This window comes from Phoca vitulina, unplaced genomic scaffold, assembly GCF_004348235.1.
Source record: "Phoca vitulina isolate PV1807 unplaced genomic scaffold, GSC_HSeal_1.0 scaffold53, whole genome shotgun sequence".
NCBI classification, from domain to species: Eukaryota; Metazoa; Chordata; class Mammalia; order Carnivora; family Phocidae; genus Phoca; species Phoca vitulina.
The window spans coordinates 9,604,866-9,628,348 of NW_022589756.1; the positions used below are offsets into that span (position 1 = coordinate 9,604,866).

At 39.3% G+C, this 23,483-nt stretch overlaps 1 protein-coding gene and 1 non-coding gene across 4 annotated transcripts in view; one reads left to right on the forward strand and one right to left on the reverse strand.

The window, feature by feature from the left end:
- MSRA (methionine sulfoxide reductase A) overlaps positions 1 to 23,483 on the forward strand; it is a 427,462-nt gene that overhangs the window by 56,728 nt on the left and 347,251 nt on the right. The gene's annotated exons all lie outside the window — the stretch shown is intronic.
- TRNAN-GUU lies at positions 5,222 to 5,294 on the reverse strand. The gene has a single exon. It is a non-coding gene; the product is annotated as a tRNA-Asn (tRNA).

Genomic DNA, 23,483 nt, shown 5'->3' on the forward strand with positions numbered 1-23,483 from the left:
GTGCAGCCACTCTGGAAAACAGTATGGAGGTTCCTCAAAAAGTTGAAAATAGAGCTACTGTACAACCCAGCAAGTGCACTACTGGGTATTTACCCCAAAGATACAAATGTAGTGATCCAAAAAGGCACGTGCACCCCAATGTTTATAGCAGCAGTGTCCACAATAGCCAAACTATGGAAAGAGCCTAGATGTCCATCGACAGATGAATGGATAAAGAAGATGTGGTGTATATAATATATATACAATAGAATATTAGGTAGCCATCAAAAATTGAAATCTTGCCATTTGCAACTACGTGGATGGAACTAGAGGGTATTATGCTAAGCGAAATAAGTCAATCAGAGAAAGACAATTATCATATGATCTCACTGATATGAGGAATTTGAGAAACAAGACAGAGGATCATAGGGGAAGGGAGGGAAAAATGAAACAAGACAAAACCAGAGAGGGAGACAAACCATAAGAGACTTAATCTCAGGAAACAAACTGAGGGTTGCTAGAGTGGAGGGGGATGGGAGGGATGGGGTGGCTGGGTGATGGACATTGGGGAGGGTATGTGCTATGGTGAGCTCTGTGAATTGTTTAAGACTGATGAATCACAGACCTGTACCCCTAAAGCAAATAATACATTATATGTTAATAAAAAAAAAATCCTCCTTTCCCTTTTCAACATAAAGGGAGAATTAAAATTCAAATATTTTAAAGAACATGGACCTCTTTGAAAGTGAGACTTTTGAAGTTTTTTAATATGACACTGAGTAGAGAGCCATAAAATAAACAAAGACTCCAGAATTTTAGAATGTTAGAGATCATTTAGTTTGCTTCTTTGTAGCCAAACCAATGGGAAGCTCCTTTTTTTAGGCTTCTGAGAAGCAGAACTAGAATTTCTGGACAGCAGTGCTCCATGCTAAACAGTACCTAGCAAAGAGGTGCATAATAAATTATTCTGTGGAACTCTGACTCAGAACATTCTCCACACTTAATCTTCCACCTGGATTCCCTTTAATGCTTTGGAATAACATCAGTGGAGATGAGCTTTGTTTGGCTATTTCTAGATGTAAGTGTTAGGGAAAAAAAAGAAAAAGGAAAAGAAAACCACAAAAACCCAATGTGCAGTTTAAATAAAGAAAAATGAATTTTACTTCCAAGAGAGCTTTTGCCATTTTATTAATGCTTATTCTCCTTCGGAGAGCTCATTATTGAACAGAGTGTGACAGTAGTTTACCATGGTGAATGTGTCTTGTCTGGGCCAGGGGATGAATTAGAGCACTGATAAAGGCCAGAGGAGCGGGCGGAACTGTACCTAAATTACCCCGAGATAGTTGCCAAGCTATTCGACTTTTTTAAAGACCTCCAGAGAGCATCCTTAATCGCCTCTAGTTTCCCTTTTCAGTGTTTAATACCTTTGCTGTCAGGAAATTCTTCCTCATATTTAACCCAATTTTCCCTTGCCACAGTTTGATCCCATTTCTCTTGTTGTCCTTGGTGGTGACAGAATAGTGGGTCATTATCTTGTTGGTAATATCCTTAATGTCCTTGAAGGGCATCAGGAAGTTTCTCCAGTGAAATGAAACATACTCCTTTTCTCTCTTCCCCACCCTTCTTCTCATGGTTCCTATTTGGAAATACAGTCTTTGACATTTTGCACTTAAGTATCTGATCTGAATATTCACATCAGTCCTTTCTTGAGGCATCCATTGATCCCGTTTTTACTCAAAGAGGAAGATTGTTTTGTTGCTTCCCTTGCTTGAATGAACTTGTCAGTTGAATGAACTTGTCTGCTCTTTGCTGCCCTCCCTCTAGGTGTGAGGTGCCATTCTAGAGGCTGAAGGGGGTGTGACAAGGAGTTCCTGTCTCTGACTTACACGTACAAGGAGGGATCCTAATGCTTCTAACCACTCATGGTCTCACCATAGATGGATAGTTCATGGATTGGGCCTGCTGGTTTCTCTTTTCCATGAAAACATTTGATTTCAGTTTACATTTTGGTGCATTTAGGATCTCCATCGACCTTATCCTCAGAAAGATACGGCATGTCAATAAAGTTGACAGTATCATGCTATCAGTATGCTCCGCCCTCTTGATTTAATTTTATGAATGTCACAAGGGAAGTTGAAACATACAAACTTTGTATACAGAACTGATGGGTGAACATGTCTGTTTCCCATCAGATTTCTGTACCATCCTCACAAGGGGGTGTGACTGATCTTTTATCTCCCCAGCACTTCTCAGAAATGCGTGACACGTTTTAAGCAAACTTAATGACTGCTGGTTGCTTGTCAAATGAGTTATTGGTAAATTTACTTTATTTTGTTGTTGTTGGTTTCTGTCTCCTTATTCCTTTCACCTAAACACAAAAGCAGCTCAGAGCTTTTGCCTGCTGCCAGGGTGGGCAGCCCTCCCACCTCGGCTGCCAAGCTTTTAGCAGATGAAATAAAAATCTATTTATAACTGGTCTCTGATGGATTTCCTCCCTACCTGTGGTAGTGCTCCATCAGCAGGTGTACTGAACAGATGGAGAAGGGTTTTAATTTTTTCAGTTCAATTAGATCAGCTCTCCAGGTTCAGACCAGCACATTCCCTTTCTTACTTAGTTTCTTCCTCTTGGCATTAAAATTGTTGAGCATAGCAAAAGACAAATGAAGACCAGGAGATACAATGCATGTAGTGCCTGACTTTAAAATAAATACTCTGGCAAAGGAACCAGAGACATCAGACAATTCAACATCAGACAGTATATCAGTTTTAACCCTTCTCTTCCTAGCACCTAATTTTAATGTTATTTAAATTAATATTTGGAGTACTAAAATGCTGAAGTGTATGCATGCTTTCTTTTTCCTTATGATGTGCTTTTAGCATTTGAATTTACACATTTTGAAAATATATCATGCTGTTTTTCAAGAACAGTTTGTCTCTGATAGTAGTTCAGTATATATTGTGAAGAACTGAAATGAGGAGCTGAAGTCATTAATTTCATGAGGTTTATTTGCCTTCTTTCTCCACCAATGGTTGAATTGTCCAGGAGAGTGATGAAATGGTAGCATGCAGTCCAAAACCAGTCTGAATGTGACCTTATTTAGCTCTGGATTTTACCATCACTAGCCAGTGAAAGATAGGTTACCATAATTTCTGACTTCAACATATTTATAGGTATTGTTATACTTAGCACATTTGCTCTTAGTAGGTTCTATCATCTCTTATTCCCAAGAGCCTAGATTTCAGTTAATCCCTGGCTCTCAGATGTGAGGCCAAGGCTGACTGACTCATTGAGTGATTCATGCATCCAACAGACATTTACTAAGCTCCTGTCCAGTTTTATGACATTGCTGTCACCGAGGCCCACAATTTAGGCCCCACTCCGTTCCCTCTAGCACCCTCAAAATTACTTAGTTATCTATTGGAAGCTGGGTTTGAAACAAGCAAGATTTGGCCTATTTCAGTATTTTTTTTTTTTTTTTTTGGAGTAAAACAAGATTTCATTGTTAACAAGGGTACTTCTGAGTTGCAGAAATTCTTCCGGTTTTTAAGTACAGATTTTATTAGAAGCAAGCTCCGCCACCCCCCATTTCATTTTGCTCAATTCTTAATCATTCCTGGGTGATTTTTTTCATAGATGTGGATTGTCCAGATTTGTGGCTTGCTCTCTAGCCTCTTTTCCCATCTTCTTGCCCACTAAGATTCACATCAGAGGTGTCTCCAGCAGCCAAGAGAGATTTAAATAAGTCACTGCTGGCTAGAAATGGGAACAGTTTAGTTAGGAGAAATAGCATAAATGAAAACCACCACTGTTCATCTATGTCATTGTCTGATGAGTGCATTTGAAGATTCTCTTTAGTTGTTTGCTGTGCTTTTTAAAATGGGCTCTCATATTTGGACAATAACTTAAATATTATCCAGGAAAATCACCTCCTTTGATCCTTCTGTCTCCTTTGCAGAATCTGTCAAGTGACTGTCTTGGTTTTCACAATAGAGATCTCACTTTCGCCAAGGCTGGCTGACCTGTGCTATCTTTGGTAGGTTATTCTATAGAGCTGTGATGCTGTGATCTTTCTTCCTATTACTTTCATGTGCTGATCCTCCTTGTACCTTTTTGGGGTCACACAGAACAAAATCTAATTCTGATATGTGGCAGCCTTTCACATATTTGAAAAATATCCCTTCTGTATTCAACCATTTATATATGACATGATTTAGTTGCCTGGCTTTCCTCTAACCCACTCTAATTTAGCTACTTCTGTAGTACAGAGGGCCATGCAGACTGTGGAACAACATTTTATCTAGGTGCAGTCTGACAAGTGCCAGGAAAAGCCAGATCATCACTGTCCTAGTTAGAGGTCTAGAGGTCAAGCAAGTCTGAAAATTTCTTATTTGCTCGATTTGACTACATAGAGCATCTTAGACCCCCATAGGACAACAGAGTTTCTCTTATATCCAGAGACAGGCAGAATGCTTCTGGGCTGTGATGGGTTCACTTTGATCATCTGGACCGAGCTTCTGTCATGCCTTGGTACTCGCTACAAGGCTGTGTGATCATGGTGTGTCAACGTACGGTGAATGATGTCGAATAGGTGCTGAATGACCAATTTGGGGCCATCTGGAATGCTTATGTGGCCTGTGAACGTAAATCATTCCACCTCATCCTGGCTCCTTCCCTCATTGCAATGCTTACCACTGTATAGTTTTCTCTCACAGGGCCACTTAATCTTGTCTCCTTTTAAATACTTTGTAAAAGCGAAAACAATGGGATGCTAGGTCCTCAAAATATATAAAATAGATTCCCAGGTTAACTCCATTTATGATTCATCCATCTCTTCTCCTGTAGCAAGCAGAATCATCATAGGGAGGGACCATCAGACAGGTTTCTTGGTAATTTTTTTTTTTTTGGCATACCCGTTAGCATATCATGTGTCATTTCCAAGGGAAAGGGTGTATGACTGGGGATGGAAGTATCTTAATGTGGGAATGTTTAGTCTCTCCAGAAGTACCTGGCACAAGGTAGGTACTCAGTAAATGTTTGTTGAATGGAGTGAGGCAGAAGCTTTTATTCCATGTTGTGGCCACCATTGTTTCAAAAGCTATTATGCCACAAGAGTGGCAGAGTTTCCTCCAGCCTCCTAATGGGTCCTCATCTAACTGCCACATTTGGGTGGCTCTAGAATGAAGGTCTCTCAAATCTTTATTATTTTACTTTATTATTATTTTTTACTTTAAGTAGGCTCTATGCCCAACATAAGGCTCGAACTTATGACCTTGAGATTAACAGTCACACGCTCTACTGACTGAGCCAGCCAGGCACTCCCCAAATCTCTATTAAATATGTCAAATCCTCAAGCTATCTTAGATTAATACTACCTCTCAAATAGTTGCCTCATGTAGATTCAGCCTTACTTAATTTACTTTAAGTAGTACTCATCTAACAGATATTTTTTGAATATTTTCCATATGCTGGGTGCTATGCTGAGAACTGGGGATACAGTGGAGAGCAAAAAATTCAGATCTCTGTCCTCAATACAGTGGGGGGAACAGACCAAATATATGTTACATAGGTAGGGGTGTGTGTGTGTTTGTGTAGTATACCACCACAGATTGTAAAGCACAAGTGCAAGGAGCTATGAGAACTTATTTTTGAGCTACTACTATGTGCCAGGCATTTTGCTAAGTACTAGGATTAGATAGAACAAGGATGTTAAAAAGGAAGAGAAATTAAATAGGTATAGTCTGTCATCAGGAAACTGAAAATCTAGCTGCAGAGAAATAAAAACAATTATGGCCCAATATGAGAAGTCCCATGAGAATTATTATGAGCAAAGGGTTACCCAGTCACAGAGGTAGGCATGATCAATTCTGTGCTACAATGAACTTGACATTTGAGTTGAATCTTAAATGATAAGTAGAACTGTATCAAGTGTAGAGACCAGGAGGAGACATTCGAGGGAGGGAAAAGCATAAGTGAAGACATAGAGACAAAACTACGTGGGATATCTGAGGTCTGACAAATAGTTCTATGTGGCTAGAGCACAGAGTGAGCGGTGGACTTTTAGAAGGGAAAGTGGGAAGGACATGCTGCAGTTTTTTGAAGACCTTGCTGTGAAAAGTTAGGATCCTTGCTATAGAGACAAACCTCAGATGCAGAGGACGTCACAAGGAGAATGCTATGTCAGACTTTACAATTTGAAAATATTAGGTTTAAATGGATGATTTTCTAAGAAAATAGAAATTACCAAAATTGCCTTTAAAGTAGGTAGAAGAGCATAAGTAGATCAAGAATAATGAAAGGCATGGAGAAGGGAAAGCGGTTAAGAAATTAGGATCTAAAATGCCATTGGGATTATGTAGTTTTAAAAGCAGAGTATATGGCTAGAATGCCTGGGTTATTTAACATCTTCGAGAACACAGGGGAAGAAGGAAAATGTGCTCATTCATGTTATTAGACTGGGATAACCTGTTAAGGACAGTCAGGATAAAAGCCCAAATCTAAGATGTTAGCAATTTTATTTATTTATTTATTTATTTATTTATTTATTTATTTATTTATTTATTTTTAAGATTTTATTTATTTATTTGACAGAGACACAGCGAGAGAGGGAACACAGGCAGGGGGAGCGGGAGAGGGAGAAGCGGGCCTCCCGCTGAGCAGGGAGCCCGATGCGGGGCTCGATCCCAGGACCTGGAATCATGACCTGAGCCGAAGGCAGATGCTTAATGACTGAGCCACCCAGGCGCCCCTAAGATGTTAGCAATTTTAAAAGAGAACTTCTTTTTGTTTCTCAAAGGAGCCAGCACTGCTCCGTGTACTATGTCCTTGGAACACACTGTCTCATTTAAACCTCACACGCCCCTCAGTGAGTGCATATTCTGTGATTTATGGTGGGGAGACTGAGGCTTTAGTGAGGACCGACTGGGCTCACTTCATCTGGGCATATAGCCTCTTATTTCTAATGTTGGGCTTTTGTGGTCAGCCTTTTTTCTTGGTCAAATTTGCGAGAAATTTATATACTTTATTATTCTTTTCAAAGACTCAGTTCTTAGGTTCATTTATTTATCTGAGTAGATTTCTTCTTCTTTATTTGCATTTTGTTTGTTCTTTAATTCATTAGTCTGTTCTGACACCCAAGTCCCAGGTTTTATCAACATTCTGAGACCACCTCCTTATCTTAAAAGAATAATTTGCCATAATCAGGTAGAGTTTACTCCAGAAACACAAGGATAGTTCAGTATTAGGATAGCTAGTGTTGTAATGAATCCTATCAGTTCATTAGAGGGGAAACTCTGTATGGTCATCCTGATAGTTACTCAAAACCATTTGATTTAATCCAATGTCTACTTTTTCCTAAAAATAAGGAGACAAAAAGCTCTTTGTAAAGGAGAAGTAGAAGGTGACTTTCCTCACACAATCGAGTATCTATGAAAAGCCATTAGCAATATCACTTGACTTGGTGGAAAAAGAAAGCATTCATATTAAAGTCATGACCAGATAAAATGCTTGGTGTCTTCATAGTTATTCAACCTTGTGTTAGAAATTTCAGCCAATGCCATAAACAATATAAAGAAATAAATACAAATATTGGAAAAGAAACAAGAACGTTATTTTCAGTTATAACTACCTGGAAAGTTCATGAAAAGATACTTATTGAGTGAGACATAACATATAACTTTTACGATAGTTATACGATATAACTATCGTATATGTTAAGCTCCCTGTCTTGCAAAACTTAGTGTGTTGGGGAAGATATTCAATTAAATGCAATTCCAATTGCATTAAATTAATTAATTAAATTAAATGCAGTTAATTTCTAAATTATTAAATAACATTGCATTAAATTATTAAGTAATTACTTAATTAAATTCCAATTAAATGCAATTCTAGTATAGTGTTATAAATTCCATGATGGAGAAAACACAGAGTGCTATGGGAACTATCGTATAGTTGGGGCTGTCCTAACTTTGGAAGACTGGGCAAGTTTTTCTGTTCTTTAGACTTGCCAAGTTCATTACTGCCTTCTGGTGGTGCCATTCCCTCTGTCTGGGAAGCCTTGAACTTTTATGGCTGGCTCCTATAATTACTCAGGTCTCAGCTCAGGTGTCTCCTTTTCAGAGAGGTCATTCCTGACCACCCCATCGAAAGCAGCCCCTCGCCCCCACCAGTCACTCTTTTCCCATCACTCTGTTTTATTTTATTCACAACAAGGTCACTCTCTGTAGTGGTCTCATCTGTTTGTTACTTGTTTATTGTCTCTACTCCCATCACCTAGAACGTAGGAACGGCACAAGAACCTTGTTCTTGCTTGCTGTGGTATCCTAAGAGTGGAGAACTGTGTCTTCACCTAGTAGGTGCTCACTAAATATCTGTTGGGTGAATGTGCTGGAAGACAGGAGGTGGAGATGCAGATGACGACAACTGGCAAAGAAGGCAGGACCTGGGTTGGGTTGGACTTGGCAGGTGCTGTGGACTGAATGTTTGTGTCCCCCTGAAATTCCTTTGTGGAAGCCAAATCCCAGTGTGATGGTATTAGAGGAAGGGGCCTTTGGGAGGTAATTAGGTCATGAGGGTAGAACCCTTATGAGTGGGATTAGTGCCCTTATCAGAAGAGACACCAGAGAGCTGGCTTCCTCTTTCTCTGGTTCCACACCGTGAGGATACAACAAAAAGCTATCAGAAAACTAGGATAGTCTTGCCAGACACCAGATCAACCAGCACCTTGATCTTGGACTTTCCAGCCTCCGGAACTGTGAGAAATCAATGTTTGTTGTCAACTGAAGCCACCCAGTCTGTGGTGTATTTGTTATAGCATCCTGAGCTGACTGATAATGCAGAAGGTATGGCATTGATGAGGACAGGTTTGTTTTTTTTTTTTTAACAGCTCTATTGAGAAATAATTGACATATAATATTGTATCAATTTAAGATGTACAAAGTGATGATTTGATACGTGTTAGGTAACACATATACGGCTAGTTCACACTTTCATCACCTCATATAGTTACCATTTTTTTTGTGCTGAAAACGTTTAAGTTTTACTATCTTAGCAACTTTCAAATATACAATACAGTATTGTATACTATAATCATGGTGTACATTACATCCCCAGAACTTACTCATTTTAAAACTGGAAATTTGTACTCTTTGATCATCTTTGTCCTTTCAACTCTCCCTGACACCCCCTGCTGCAACTACTAGTTTGCTCTTTGTTGCTATGAGTTTGGTTTTTTCATTTTTAGATTCTACATGTAAGTGAGATCATACAGACTTTGTCTCTCTCTGTCTGATTTATTTCACTTGGCATAATGCCCTCAAGGTCCATCTATGTTGTTGTAAGTGGCAGAATTTCCTTATTTATTTATTTATCTTTAAAGATTTATTTATTTATTTTAGAGAGAGAGAGGGAGAGAGAGAGCATGAGCGGGAAGGGCAGTGGGAGAGGGAGAGAGAATCCGAAGCAGACTCCTCCATGCCTAACGCAAAGCCCGATGTGGGGCTGGATCCCACGACCCTAAGATCATGACCTGAGCCGATACCAAGAGTCAGACACTCAGACGACTGGGCCACTCAGGCACCCCTCCTTTTTTTTAAATGGCTGAATAATATTCCTTTGTGAGATAGATATATAACATTTTCTTTATCCATTCATTTGTAGGTGGACACTAAGGTTATTTCCATATCTTGGCTATTGTAAACAGTACTACAGTAAACATGGGGGTACAGATATCTCTTTGAGAGACTGATTTCCTTTCCTTCAGGTATATACTCAGACGTGGCATTGCTGGATCATATGGTAGTTCTATTTTTATTTTGTTTGAGGAGCCTTCATATTGTTTTCCACAGTGGCTGCACCAGTTTACGTTCCCACCAACAATGCACAAGGGTTCCCTTTTCTCCACATTCTCATCAACACTTGTTATCACTTGTCTTTTTCATGACAGGTGCAAAGTGGTATCTCACTGTGGTTTTCATTCATTTATGTGATGATTAGTGATATTGAGCACCTTTTCAGACCTGTTGGCCATTTGTATATCTTCTTTGGAAAGATGTCTATTTTAAAAATAAAGTTGTTTATTTATTCATCATTTACTTATTTATGCTGTTGTATGAGTTCTTTTGGATACTCACCCCTTACCAAATACGTGATTTGCAAATGTTTTCTCCCATTCCATAGGTAGGCTTTTCATTTTGTTGATGGTTTCCTTTGCTGTGCAGAAGCTTTTTAGTTTGATGTAGTACCATTTATTTATTTTTGCTTCTGTTGCTTGTGCTTTGGGTGTCATATCCAGAAAATCATTGCCAAGACCAATGTCAAAGAGCTTTTCCCTAATATTTTCCTCTAGATTTATATGGTTATAGGTCTTAAATTTAGTCTTTAGTCCATTTCAAGTTAGTTTTTGTGAGTAGTATAAGATAAGAATCCAGTTTCATTCTTTAGAATATGTGTCTAATGCCATATATTTTTGAGTTTTCCAACTTTCCTCCTGTGGCTGATTCTTAGTTTCATATACCATTGTGGCCAGAAAAGATACTAGATATAATTTTTGTCTTCTTGAGAATGTTGAGACTTGTTTTGGGGCCTAACATATGATCTATCCTAGAAAATGTTCCATGTATGCTTGAGAAGAATGTGTATTCTGCTATTGTTGGGTGGAATGTTCTCTATGTGTCTGTTAGATACATTTGGTGTATAACATTGTTCAAACCTTCAGCTTCCTTATTGATTCTCTGTCCATTGTTAAGAGTGGGGTATTAAAACCCCCAACTATTATTGTATTGCTGTTTATTTCTCCTTTTACTTCTGTTAGTATTTGCTTTATATAATTAAGTGCTTTGATGTTGTGTGTGTAAATATTTATGATTGTTATATTTTCTTGACGGATTGATCTTCTTATCATTATATAATGACTTCTTTGTCTCTTTTTACCATTTTTAGCTTAAAGTCTATTTGTCTATATAAGTATAGCTATCACTGTTTCTTTTGGTTATTATTTGTTTGAAATATCCCACAATTCCATCCCTTTGCTCTCAGTATGTATGTCCTTAAAGTGAGTCTCTTGTAGGCAGCAGTATCATTGGGTGTTTTTTTTTTTTTTTAATCCATTCAGCCATTCTTTGTCTTTTGACTGGAGAATTTGATCCATTTGCATTTAAAGTAATTATTGATAGGTAAGGAATTACTATTGCCATTTTACTGTTTTTTGACTGTTTTGTAGATCCTTTGTTCCTTGCTTCCTCTCTTTGCTGTGCTCCTTTCTGTTTTGATGACTTTTTGTGGCTATATGCTTGACTCCTTTGTCATATTCTTTTGAGTATCTGCTATAGGGTTTTCCTTTGTGAATATCATGAGGCTTACATAAAATATCTTATAACATCCTATTTTAATCTGATAAGTTAACTTCAGTGGTATACAGAAACATTATACTTATATTTCTTCCTCCACCCCCTCACATTTTAGGTTATTGATGTTACCATTTTCCATCTCTTTTGTAGTGTGTATCCAATAACAGATTAATGTACTTGTGGTTATTTTTAATATGTTTGGATTTTAACTTTTAAACTAGAGCTGTAAGTGAATTACATACAAGCATTATAATATTAAGGAATGTGACTTTGACCATGTATTTACCTTTACCAGTAAATTGTACACATTCCTATGGTTTTTTACAATGTTAATTAGCATATTATTTCCATATGCAGAATACTGTATAGCATTTCCTGAAAGGCAGGTCTGGTAGTGATGAACTCCCTTAGCTTTTGTTGGTTTGGCAAAGTATCTCTCTTTCATTTCTTTTTTTTTTTTTTTTTTAAAGATTTTATTTATTTGACAGAGAGAGACAGCGGGAGAGGGAACACAAGCAGGGGGAGTGGGAGAGGGAGAAAGAAGCAGGCTTCCCACTGAACAGGGAGCGCGATGCGGGGCTCGATCCCAGGACCCCGGGATCATGACCTGAGCCACCCAGGCGCCCCTCTCCTTCATTTCTGAAGGATGGCTTTGGTTAATGGTTTTTTTTTTTTTCCTTTCAAAATTTTGAATATATCATTTCACTGTCTTCTGGCCTGTAAAGTTTTTGTTGAGAAATCTGCTTATAGTCTTATTGGAGCTCCCTTGAATATGAAAAGTCACTTTTCTCTTGCTGCTTTTAAAATTCTCCCTTCATTTTTGACTTCTGACAATTTAATTAGGATGTGTCTAGTTGTAGCCCTTTTCAGTTCAATAAATTTGGGGTCCTTTGGGCCTCATGAATCTGGATGTCTATTTCTCTCCCTGAGTTTGGGAAATTTTCAGCCATTATTGCTTTAAATAGGCTTTCTGTCCCTTTCACTTCTTTTTGCCTTCTGGATTCTCATAATGTGTATATTGTTTCTTTTGATGGTATCTCTAAGACCTATAGGCTTTCCTCACTCTTTTTCATTCCTTTTTCTTTTTGCCTCTCTGATTGGATAATTTCCAATGACCTATCTTTCAGTTCATTAATTCTTTATTCTACCTGGTTGAGTCTGACATTGAAGCTTTCTATTGAATTCTTTAATTCAGTCAGTGTATTATTCAGCTCTAGGATTTCTGTTTTTTAAATTTTTTTATGGTTTCTATTTCTTTGTTGAACTTCTCATTTTGTTCATGTGTTGTTTTCCTAACTTCATTTAGTTGTCTGTGTGTTCTTGTAGTTCACTGAACTTCTTTAAGAGGACTATTCTGTTTATTTAAGTTTTAAAATTTTAATTCCAGTATAGTTAACATACAGTGTTATATTAGTTTCAGGTGTACAATATAGTGATTCAGCAATTCTGTGTATTATTCGGTGTTCATCATGATAAGTGTACTCTTAATTCCCTTCACCTATTTCACCCATCCCCCACCCACCTCCCCTCTGGTAACCATCAGTTTGTTCTCTATATTTAAGAGTCTGTTTCTTGATTTGTCTCTCTCTCTCTTTTTAAAGAGCATTATTCTGAAATCTTTGGTAGACAGTTCATACATCTCCAGTTCTTTAGGGTCAGTTATTGGAGCTTTATTAGTTTCCTTTGGTGGTATCATGTTTGTATGATTCTTTGTGATCCTTGATTCCTTCTATTGGAATTGCATGTTTGAATAAGTAGTCTCCACTTTCAGACTTTACAGGTTTGCTTCAGCAGGGTAAAGCCTTCACCAGTCAGCTCAGCTTGGGGTACTGGACAGGTCAGCTGGTAACTTATGTTCATAGCAGGCAGAGCTTGCTGTTGGGGTCTCTGCCTATGTTCTGACGTTGGGAGGGGTGACACTAGCTGGGCTAAGTGGTTGGGTGGGCCTGTTGGCTGGCCTCTGCACTCAGGCAGGGCCACTGGGTGGCTTCTTGATCTGGCAGAGCTGCTGGCTGCGGTCAGGTGAGATAACTGGCTAGACTCTGCAGTCACCTCTGGTTGAGCAAGGTCACAGACTTGTTCCCTGGCAGGGTAGGTCAGGTCAGTTGTTGGCCATGCTCTGCTGTTTGGCAAAGTCACTGGCTGAGCTCTTTGATGGGAGGGGCCTTCAGCTGTATCCCGAAGTTGGGTGGGTCTAGAGACTGGGCTCCACAGTCAAGGAGGGGAAACTGTCCAGGCTCCTTTGTTGAGTTGGGCTGCAGGCTATGCTCTGAGATTATGCAGGGTCTCTGGCTGGACTCCCTGTCTAGGTGAGGCCATAGGCTATGTTAAGCAGTTGACTAGGGCTATAGGCTTGGTTCTGTGGCCAGGCAGTACCATAAGCTGGGCTCCAAGGGCTTCCTTGAGTCACTTTAGGCTCTCTGGTTGTTGGAGGTCAGAGACTGTACTTAACAGTTGAGCCAGATTGATGGCCTGGTTCCCTGCCAAACCCTGCCTAATCTGGGCTATAGGATGAGCTTTGTGGTGGAGTGGGTTCTCTGGCCAGGCCTACTAGTCAGGCCAAGAATGGAGGCTATACTCAGTAGTTGGGCAGGGCTGCAAATTTGCTTCCGTGTCTGGGCAGCCTCATAATATAGGCTCTACAGCCAGTATGGCTTGTCTGGTGACCCAGATCAGGTACAATTGCCAACCAAGCTCTGTGGCCAGATGGAGCCGCTGGCTCAGCCCTGCAGATGGACAGAGCCACTGGCTGGGATCTATGCTCCAGTGCCCCTGCAAGCAAGGATGTGGTTTCCCACAATCTCAGGGCTGGTTGCTATAAGCCCTGCTTCCTGTGCCATCTCTCTCTGATCCCTGTTGGTCAAACCCTGCAGGTTTCCCTAGTGATCTCTATGAGGGGAGATCTGAGTGGGCCTCCCAGGAAGCATCCTGTAATACTGGGGTAGCTGGATGTCCACCTTGGGCTCTCTTTTTCCATGGGAGAAGCTGTAGGTCCAGGGGGCGCTCTTGGTGCAGCACTGTGCCAGTCTGCAGGAGGGGTGATGTAGTTAGAGTGTAGTCCTTCCTCTTATCCTTCTAATGTAGTCCTTTTTGGTCTCTGTGGCTCATTGGGGTGCTTAAGCCTTACCCCAAGGTTGTGGGATTCTCACAGTGGTATCTTGTTTATGGATAATTGTTAGTAGGTCTTCTTGTGAGAGGGACTGAAGTTGGGAATGACTTAGGTTGCTATCGTGATGATATCACCCTGGGTTTTTGTTTGCTTGCTTGCTTGTTTATGTAGGATGGACTTGAGCAAGTGCTGAGGGGGAGGTTAAGGTTGAAGATACAGAAGAAGGGAGGGAGGGATATTCTTTGGAGGACTGGAATACAGAGCATAAGGATTAGCTTGAAAGAGGAGGAGAAACAGCTCATCCCTGTAAGAAGGTAGGAAGAGGGGATTGGCGCAAAAAGCGAGGTTTATAGGTTTGGTGGTGGTAAGTGGGAAAGTTTTCTTTGAGATGATGTTATCTGCTGAAAGTGAATGGGAGATGGCAGGGTTAGAGGTTTGAGTAAAGTAGATAATAAAATGTGCACTGGCCATTGAGAATGAAAGAGAACTGACTAGAAAAACATGGAAGGTAGAAGACCATGAGTTTATAGAGGCAACAGTCTGTGAGTGTAGGTGATTCTCTCTAGAAGCCCTTAGCAGCTAGCTCATGTGTTTGCATGTTTTTTGAAAAATTATTTTTAAAGTTATTTTATTGAGGTATAATCCACAGTCTATAAAATTCTCCATTTTACAGCGTACAATTCAGTGGCTTTTAGTATATTAACAAAGTGGTGCAGCCATCATCACTGTCTAATTACAAATCATTTCCGTTATCCTAGAAAGAAACTCTGTACCCCTTAGCAGACACTATTCATTCTTCCCTCCCCTCAGCTCTTGGCAACCACTAATCTACTTCCTGTGTCTTTTGCTTTGTCTATTCTGGACCTTGCATTTAAATGGAGTCATACGATAGGTGGCCTTTGGTATCTGGCTTCTTTTGCTTAGCATAATGTTTTCAAGGTTCATCCATATCACAGCATGTATCAGTACTTCATTTTGTTTTATGGGTGAATATTCCATTGAATGGATATGTCACATTTTGTTTACCCATTCATGAATTGATGGACATTTTGTGTTGTTTCCACTTTATGGCTGTCATGAATAATGCTGCTGTGAAGATTCATGGACGGGTCTTTATGTGGACATACATTTTCAGGTATCTTGGAGCTATACATAGGAGTAGAATTGCTAGGTCACATCACAGCCTAAGTTTAACATTTTGGGGAGCTTCCAAACTGTTTTCTACATTTGCTGCAGCATTTTACGTACCCACCAATGACATATGAGGGTTCTAATTTCTCCATATCCTTGCTGACACTTGTTTTTATCTTTTTCCTTATAGCCATCCTGGTGGGTGTGAAGTGGTATCTCATTTCAAGTAAATGCATGTTGAAGCTGAGCACTTGGATTGATCCATGTTTGGGATTTTTCTAGGAGGCTCCATGGCAAAAGAAAGTTCTTATGCTTGAGAAGGATGGCAAGTGGATGGTTGAATGAAGTGATGGGCCAGGGAATGAGTTAAGAAATTAAAGAAAGGACATATAAGAAGGAACTATAAAACTTCACTAAAGGGCATAAGAGAAGCCTTAAGTTAATGAAAGAATCAATATTGTAAAGGTATCAATTCTTTCAAAATCTCATATGCAAATGAAATATAAATCCAGTAAAAATCCCAGTGAAAAATTTTTGAAGGATTCGCTAAAAGTTACAAAGTTCAAATGAAACAAATGCATGAGAACACCCAAGATAATATTATAAATACCACATTTTTTACTAACTTAAATGACTAAGATATTTTCAAAAGAAGTTCTCGTAAAGTTTTATTAAATTTATCTGCCTGATCCTTCCTCTAGAATCAAATTAAATTATGGAATATAAGCATGTGTATTGTATTCATGATCAAGTAATAAAATAAATGATTTCTCTCTTAGTTAAAAAAACAACAAAGATGAGGACTTATTAAAACACACTATAAAGTTAGTGAACAGTGTGGTTTTAGTAATGGAATAAGCCAATGGATTGATGGAAAAGTAGACCCAGGTTTACATGGGAATTTATTTTAAGATAAAGATGATCATCATCTTTGTCATCAGAATTGAAAGGATGGATAATTTCATAAATGGTGATGTGACAGTTGACTACATTAAGAAAGTGAAGTTATGTCCCTGTCCCACACCTTCTAGTAAAATAGAGATAGATTAAATACTTTTGAAGAAATATATATCCATACAACGTTGGAAGAGAAACTTTGCAGTCATGTGGAGATTAGATTTTGTGGGAGGGTAGGGAGATCAGTGATACAGAGAAGGCCATGGTAAGACACATAGGGAAGAAAGACCATGTGAAGACACATAGGGAAGACAGACCATGAGAAGACACACAGGGAAGACAGACCATGGGAAGACACACAGGGAAGACGGACCATGTGAAGACACACAGGCAAGGCGGACCACGGAAAGACACACAGGGAAGACGGACCATGTGAAGATGGAGGCAGAAATTGGAGTGATGCAGCTATAAACAGAGGGATAGCAAAGATTACCAAGCCACCAGAAGCTAGTATGCAGGAAAAGAAGAATCCTTCCCTAGAGCCTTCTGGGGGAGCATCGCCCTGCTGATACCTTGATTTTGGACTTCTGGCCTCCAGAACTGCAAGAGAATAAATTTCTGTGTTTGAGCCACCAAATTTGTGGTAATCTTTTATCACAGCCCTAAGAAATGAATGCAGTGACTAATCAGATTTGATTTGATAGAGGGAGTAGTCAGAAACATTACAGAGTTTTCTAAAAGACTGATACCGTAACCTGTATTTGATTATTCAGTTCTTGGGAAGACAAGAAGTTCAATTTCATGGTTAGGGAAGCCTCATAGATCTGCATGATGAATTTGAGGAATCTGGACCTGTCCCACAGGGACAGGAATTTTGTCTTAGTCACTGCTGTTTCCCTGGCATTTAGAACAGTTAGAACAGAACATACCCTACAGCCAATACGTCTTTAATGAGTGAAGTGATAAATAGAAAATATACAAAAATACAAACTGTGTCAATTTTTAAAACATTGTTTTTTTTTTTTTTTTAATCAGCATGTTGTGGGGACAGTAGTGTCAGAATAGCTGCAATTCCCATAGGTCCTGCACATTTCTTTAATCTATAATCCATGGCAATTTAGAGGGAAAGGAAGTGTCAATTCATAGCTGGAGCCACTGCTATGACCCAGTGCTGCCCAATTAAGAGCTTTGCTCTCTGCTGTCATGACACATGGCTTACAGCTATGTGTCAAAGAAGGAGGGAACCATCCTTGCAACTAATGACTTTAAAACCCCAGTTAGATTATAGTATGAATGTGCCAAATAATAGTTCCTTAATTTCACAGATTGAGTAAAAATGTATTCATTTGGCAATCAGTGATTGGCAAGCATACTTACTGTATGCTGAGCACTGTGCTAGGCTCTAGGGTACAGAGTCCAAAGATGGATCGACAGATTGTTGGGGGCAAGAGGCTAGACAAAGAAATAATTTTGATATAGTGTGATAACATGCTATTGTTACAAGCTTAGGATCCTGAAGGAGCCTGGAGCAAGGTCTGCTAAGGTGGAAGAAGGCATCTTAGAGTTGAAAACAAGATTAAGTTCTGTTTGGGCTGTATGTGAGGTAGAGGCTTGGATATTAGCAAAATAGTTGGTTTACCTCATGAGCTAATATGAGGGTGCTGAATATGCACAGCTGCCCAAGATAACTCTGGCTGAATAATGCCTAAAATTCTATCTTGGAATTTTTTTGTCTTGTGCATCCCAGGAGTTCTCTTTCAGCACTGGGATTCCTGTGTTGGACTTTATGAGGCATCTAATTAGGCGTCTCTACTTTGTTGATTGATTTCCCAAGTTGGTCTTCAAGGGAAGAGCAATGACAAAGGATGGAATGGAGGATGGGTAGGTCTAGAGAGAGGTTAGAGAAGAGGGCTCCCTGGAGCCAGAGAAAACACTGGGCATTTGAAGAGAAGGATTGCAAAGAAAGAGAGGAGACAGTCCCTAGAAGGAGCACCAAAGAGAGTCTGGAAAGTCCACAGCTTTCCCTTGGGCTGGGTCTGCACAGTGCTCTTTCCCCACATGCTGGCCAGCTGCAATGTGCATACAAAGGGGAGTGTGGGCTCTTCTGTCCTGAATTAAGTGTGAACTCATGGCTCTTCTCTTTAGGAATGGAAAAAGAGATTGGATTTCTAGAAATGTAAGTTTCTATATTCTGGGTATTAGAAGGAATCTTAGTTGGTGGGACCATGTCTTTTTTTTTTTTTTTTTTTTTTAAAGATTTTATTTATTTATTTGAGAGAGAGAGAACGAGAGACAGAGAGCATGAGAGGGAGGAGGGTCAGAGGGAGAAGCAGACTCCCTGCCAAGCAGGGAGCCCGATGCAGGACTCGATCCCGGGACTCCAGGATCATGACCTGAGCCGAAGGCAGTCGCTTAACCAACTGAGCCACCCAGGTGCCCCGGGACCATGTCTTTTGTTAATCCAATAAAGTGTCTTGTATATTTGGGTAGTAATTTGTGGTATGAGGTGAATACAGTCAATACATGTGCCTGCCCCACTTCCCAGGCTTTTTGTTGATAGTTGTGAATGTTACTTGCTAGTATTACAATATTTTAATTTTTGACTCTCTCTGGACTTGGACTCTCTTTGCTCTGATGAACCAGTTAGAAGTGTTGTCAGAGAAAACCTAAATTTACTCTTATTTTTAGTTATGAATGAATCTCTGATTGCCATGATAAAGGAAAATCCTGGGTCCTTATGTTCTTGCTTGAATTCACATGAATATAACATTCCATCTTGATCAGAAGATACCAAAGGTTGAACATAAATGAAAACATACAAAGTACTTCATCACTCTGAGGAGATATTTAATTTTCATCACTCAGGAAAGATACAGACACCAAATCAAAGGTGTTTACAGGATTTTAGTGAGTTTCTGGTTATTTTATTTTCACTGGCTTTTAACTGTCCTCCTGGGCTCATGTTGGTTGGCAGGTCTTGAATACTAGTTTTAGCTTTTCTTATTCCTCACTCCGGCTTTGGAGTAATGTTTTTACTTCATTGCCTATATAGCCTTGGCAGGTATAATTAGTCAGCGGTGTACATTCTTGATTATAGGAAAGACTTTATAATAATGACTTATATTCATTTATTCAGCAAAGTATTGAGTATTAGCTATTAATTGAGTATTAGCTATGTGCATTGAACTATGGGAAATGCTAAGGGGAAACAAAAATATGTAAATCATGGTTCCAACTATATGTAAAGGCCCTTGGATGACATAAATGATCATAGAACACAGATCTTTACCTCAAGTGGTTTATAACCTTACTGAGGAAATACTATAGGCCTAATCATCTTTTCTCTTTTCAAAGACCTTCAGTGGCTCTTTATTTTCTCTACAATAGAGTCCAGACTCTTCAGCTGAATACTCAAATTCTTTACAATCCAACTCCAAGCCACCTTGATATCCTCATCTCCTACAGGTCCTCACCATACGCTGTGCTTGATTTTTTTGCCCTTTTCCCAAGTTCCATGTTCTTCCCTACCTTTGTGCCTTTGCACTTTCTGTTTTCTTTGCTTAGACTGACCTCCTTTTTTTTCACTAGTTGGTAAACTTCTCACATTCTTTAAAACCAGCTCCCCTGTTACCCCTTTGGTGAAACTCTTATCTAGTCCCCTCCCTTTCCTCAGTGGCAGAGTTGGTCTCTGGGCTGGTGCTAGAATAGCAGGGATGTAGGATTATTTTGGGGAGAAGTCATTGGTGCCTGGAATATTGGAAGACAACAATCCTTGGCTTTTCTGGCTTAGCCCAGCCTGGTTTGGCTCCCTCTGGGAGGATCTCAGTATTCATAAAGGCAGGTTCTAGAGACCTTTTAGGAGAATCCCTCTATTTCTGAGACCTCTGGAATCCCCTGTGAATGTGGAGGACCTGTAGTATGACTTTTAGTTCTTATACATCTGTGTGGGCTCTTGTTCTGCTTCCTTATAATTCCGAGTTTGTGTCTACACAAGCACTCTCTGAGAGCACGATAGTGAATTATGAGTATTAACTCAATGGAGATCCATTATCCTGGATATCATTTCCAGTAAGTTTTAATATTGCTATGTAATTTGTCTGTAAAATACATGTCTTCATAAAAAAATATGAATGGGTGTCTGTTGAAGGAAAAAGATTTTTGATGAATAAGAGGATGATAGGACACTATAGGAGCCTGTTATCTAAGTCTTCATTGGGTCATCTTTAGTATCTAGAGGAGGTAATGAAGGCCATTTGGTTAAGGTGCTTTCTGTTGTAACCTCAGAGAACAGTAATTAAGTTCTATACTTGGGAGTGCTTTGAACTGGACTAAATGAAGTGTGGAGTTATTCTAGCATGGAAAAGCAATCGTGGCAAGGTATTTATATATATATTTGGTTCTCTGATAAGCACTCGGGTACTGAGATGATTAATACACAACCTTGCCCTTTTGGAGAGAAAAACATTCAAAGAAATGTGTGATGAAAGTGTTGAGTGATGATAGAGGCTTGTGCTTGATTCTTGGGGAGTACCAGCTTGTCAGTGAAGAATAGTCTTAGGGGAGGAGAAGAGATGGGATCGAATGGAAGACTTTTCAGAATTTGGGCCTGGAGTAGAATACTGAGAGCAGTAGAGTCTTGGAATTATCTCTCTGTGTAGTGGACAAAGGGACTGTCTCGGTCAGGGTCCTGGCAGAAGTACTCAAGAGGGATAATTGGAGAAAGTTGAACAAAGACACTGGTTAAAAAGGTGAGCATGGCTAAAAGAAAGCAATGAGGGATGGTAGAGCACCCAGGAGCTAGCAACAGCTTTACCACTACTAGATCCAAAGGGGCAAGAGGAGGGGGCAATTATGAGAAGGGAACTGTGCTGTAGGAGAGGATCACCCCACAGGAATTGTGCCCTTCAGTAGAGGAACACAAACATTGTCAAATTCTGGCCTGGAGGGAGGGACAGCCAGAAGAATATGCTTGTAGACAGTCTGTTGTCCAGGCTCCTGCCACTGTCTCCCATTAGCCAAAGCCAACCAGCAGCCAGAGATCAAGGGAGCCCATTAATGCATAGTCCATATAGAACACAAATAGGCCAGGGAAGAGTGAAGAGTAGTTCTGAAAGAGCAACTTGAATATCCAGCAGAGGAACTTACTAGGCATAAGTGAAGATATTATTTAGGAACATCGAGGACTCTGCTAAGGTTGGAAACAATGAATTTGTAAATGTACCAAGTAGGAAGGAGATAGACTTTTCAGTGTGTGAGCAAGAAGAGCTTTCTCTCCTAATTGGAAGAGGTGCCTTGCTAAGACCTGTAACCACTGTTGCTGTTATGTTGCTAGACTGAATGTTTTCAGCTAGTAGGCTACGTTTTTTGTGTATCTGCACTTCTGTAATTTGCTTTACCAAGAGTCTGTTGTGTTTGTTCCAAGATGTTTTTGCGTCTGTTGGGCCTGTTACTAAGTTTGCACCATTTAATTCTATATATTAGGCAAACCCATGAAATAGAAGTACAAAAAAATAAGATGTTGTTTGCATTAAAATCAAGTCAAACATATTGGAAAAACATAATAAGAAATTAGTCACTTAAAAATGCCATTGGTGGTGAAGATCAATGGAACTGAAGACATCTATGAACTTAGAGGCAAAGGGATTCCAATGCTTTCTTTGGGAACATTGAGACCACCCTCGAATAATGCCAGGGTTTGGGACAGAGAATTCTCGTAGGTGGGGAGACAATTGGCAAGGACATGGACAAAAGCAGGGACATTTCCAAGGAGGTCAGTAGGTAAGGTGCATGAGCCCAAAAGGGTTTTTCACTAAGGAAGGGAATGATGGTTTCCCCCTTCTGATTTCTGTTTTGTTTTTTAAAAAACATTTTTTAATTGAAGTATAGTTGACACACAATGTTACATTAGTTTCAGGTGTACAACATAGTGATTAAACAACTATAGGTTATGCTGTGCTCGCCACAAGTGTAGCTACCATCTGTCACCGTACAGCACTATTACAATACTCTTGACTTTATTCCCTGTGTTGTATGTTTCATCCCCATGATTTATTCATTCCATGACTGGAAGCCTGTACCTCCCACTCCCCTTCACCAATTTTGCCCATTCCTACCCCCCTTTGGCAGCCACCAGTTTATTCCCTGTATTTATGGGTCTGTTTCTGTTTTTTTGTTTGTCCATTCCTTTTTTTTAACTCCACAAATAAATGGAATCATATGGTATTTATCCAAAGAAAATGAAAGCATGAATTCAAAAGGATATATCCACCCGTATGTTAATTGCAGCATTATTTACAATAGCCAAGATATAGAAGCAACCTGAATGTCCATCAATAGATGAATGAATAAAAAAGATCTGAGACACACACACACACACACACACACACACACACACACACACACACACAGAGGAATATCAGTCATAAAAAAGAGTGCAGTCTTACCATTTGCAACATGGATGGGCCTAGAGGGTATTATGTTAAGTGAAATAAGTCAGAGAAAGACAGACACCGCTTTCTGATTTCTTTGTGATAAATCAGATCTCTTCTTTAAGCACAAAATTTATGCTTTTAATTGGGCAAGGTATTTGCTCCCATTTAAGGGAGCATCTGCTTGCTATACTTACGAATCTTGGGGAAAAATCCCAAAGTCACTTTGGTGCCATAATTGGAACTAAGACTCATTTCTTGCTCTTATGATTCCACTTTGATATTAAATAAGTTTTCCTTTATGAGACATCAGTCAGTAAATAGAACAGAATGTATGGTTAGATAATTAAAATTATTTTCATCATTACAATTATAAAATGCCTTGCCATTTCAAATACCAAATATATGCTTATCTTTCCTGAAATTTTGCAAGAAATCTATTATTCAAGGGTGCAGAGATGATTTTTTTCAGTTGAGTTAAACATTTTTATGGATTAGATATGAATTCAGTAAAAATAATTGAATTAAATTGGATGACATGAATAATTCATGACATGTAATTTCACATCCGTTCTAGCATAAAAATAAAGCTATTG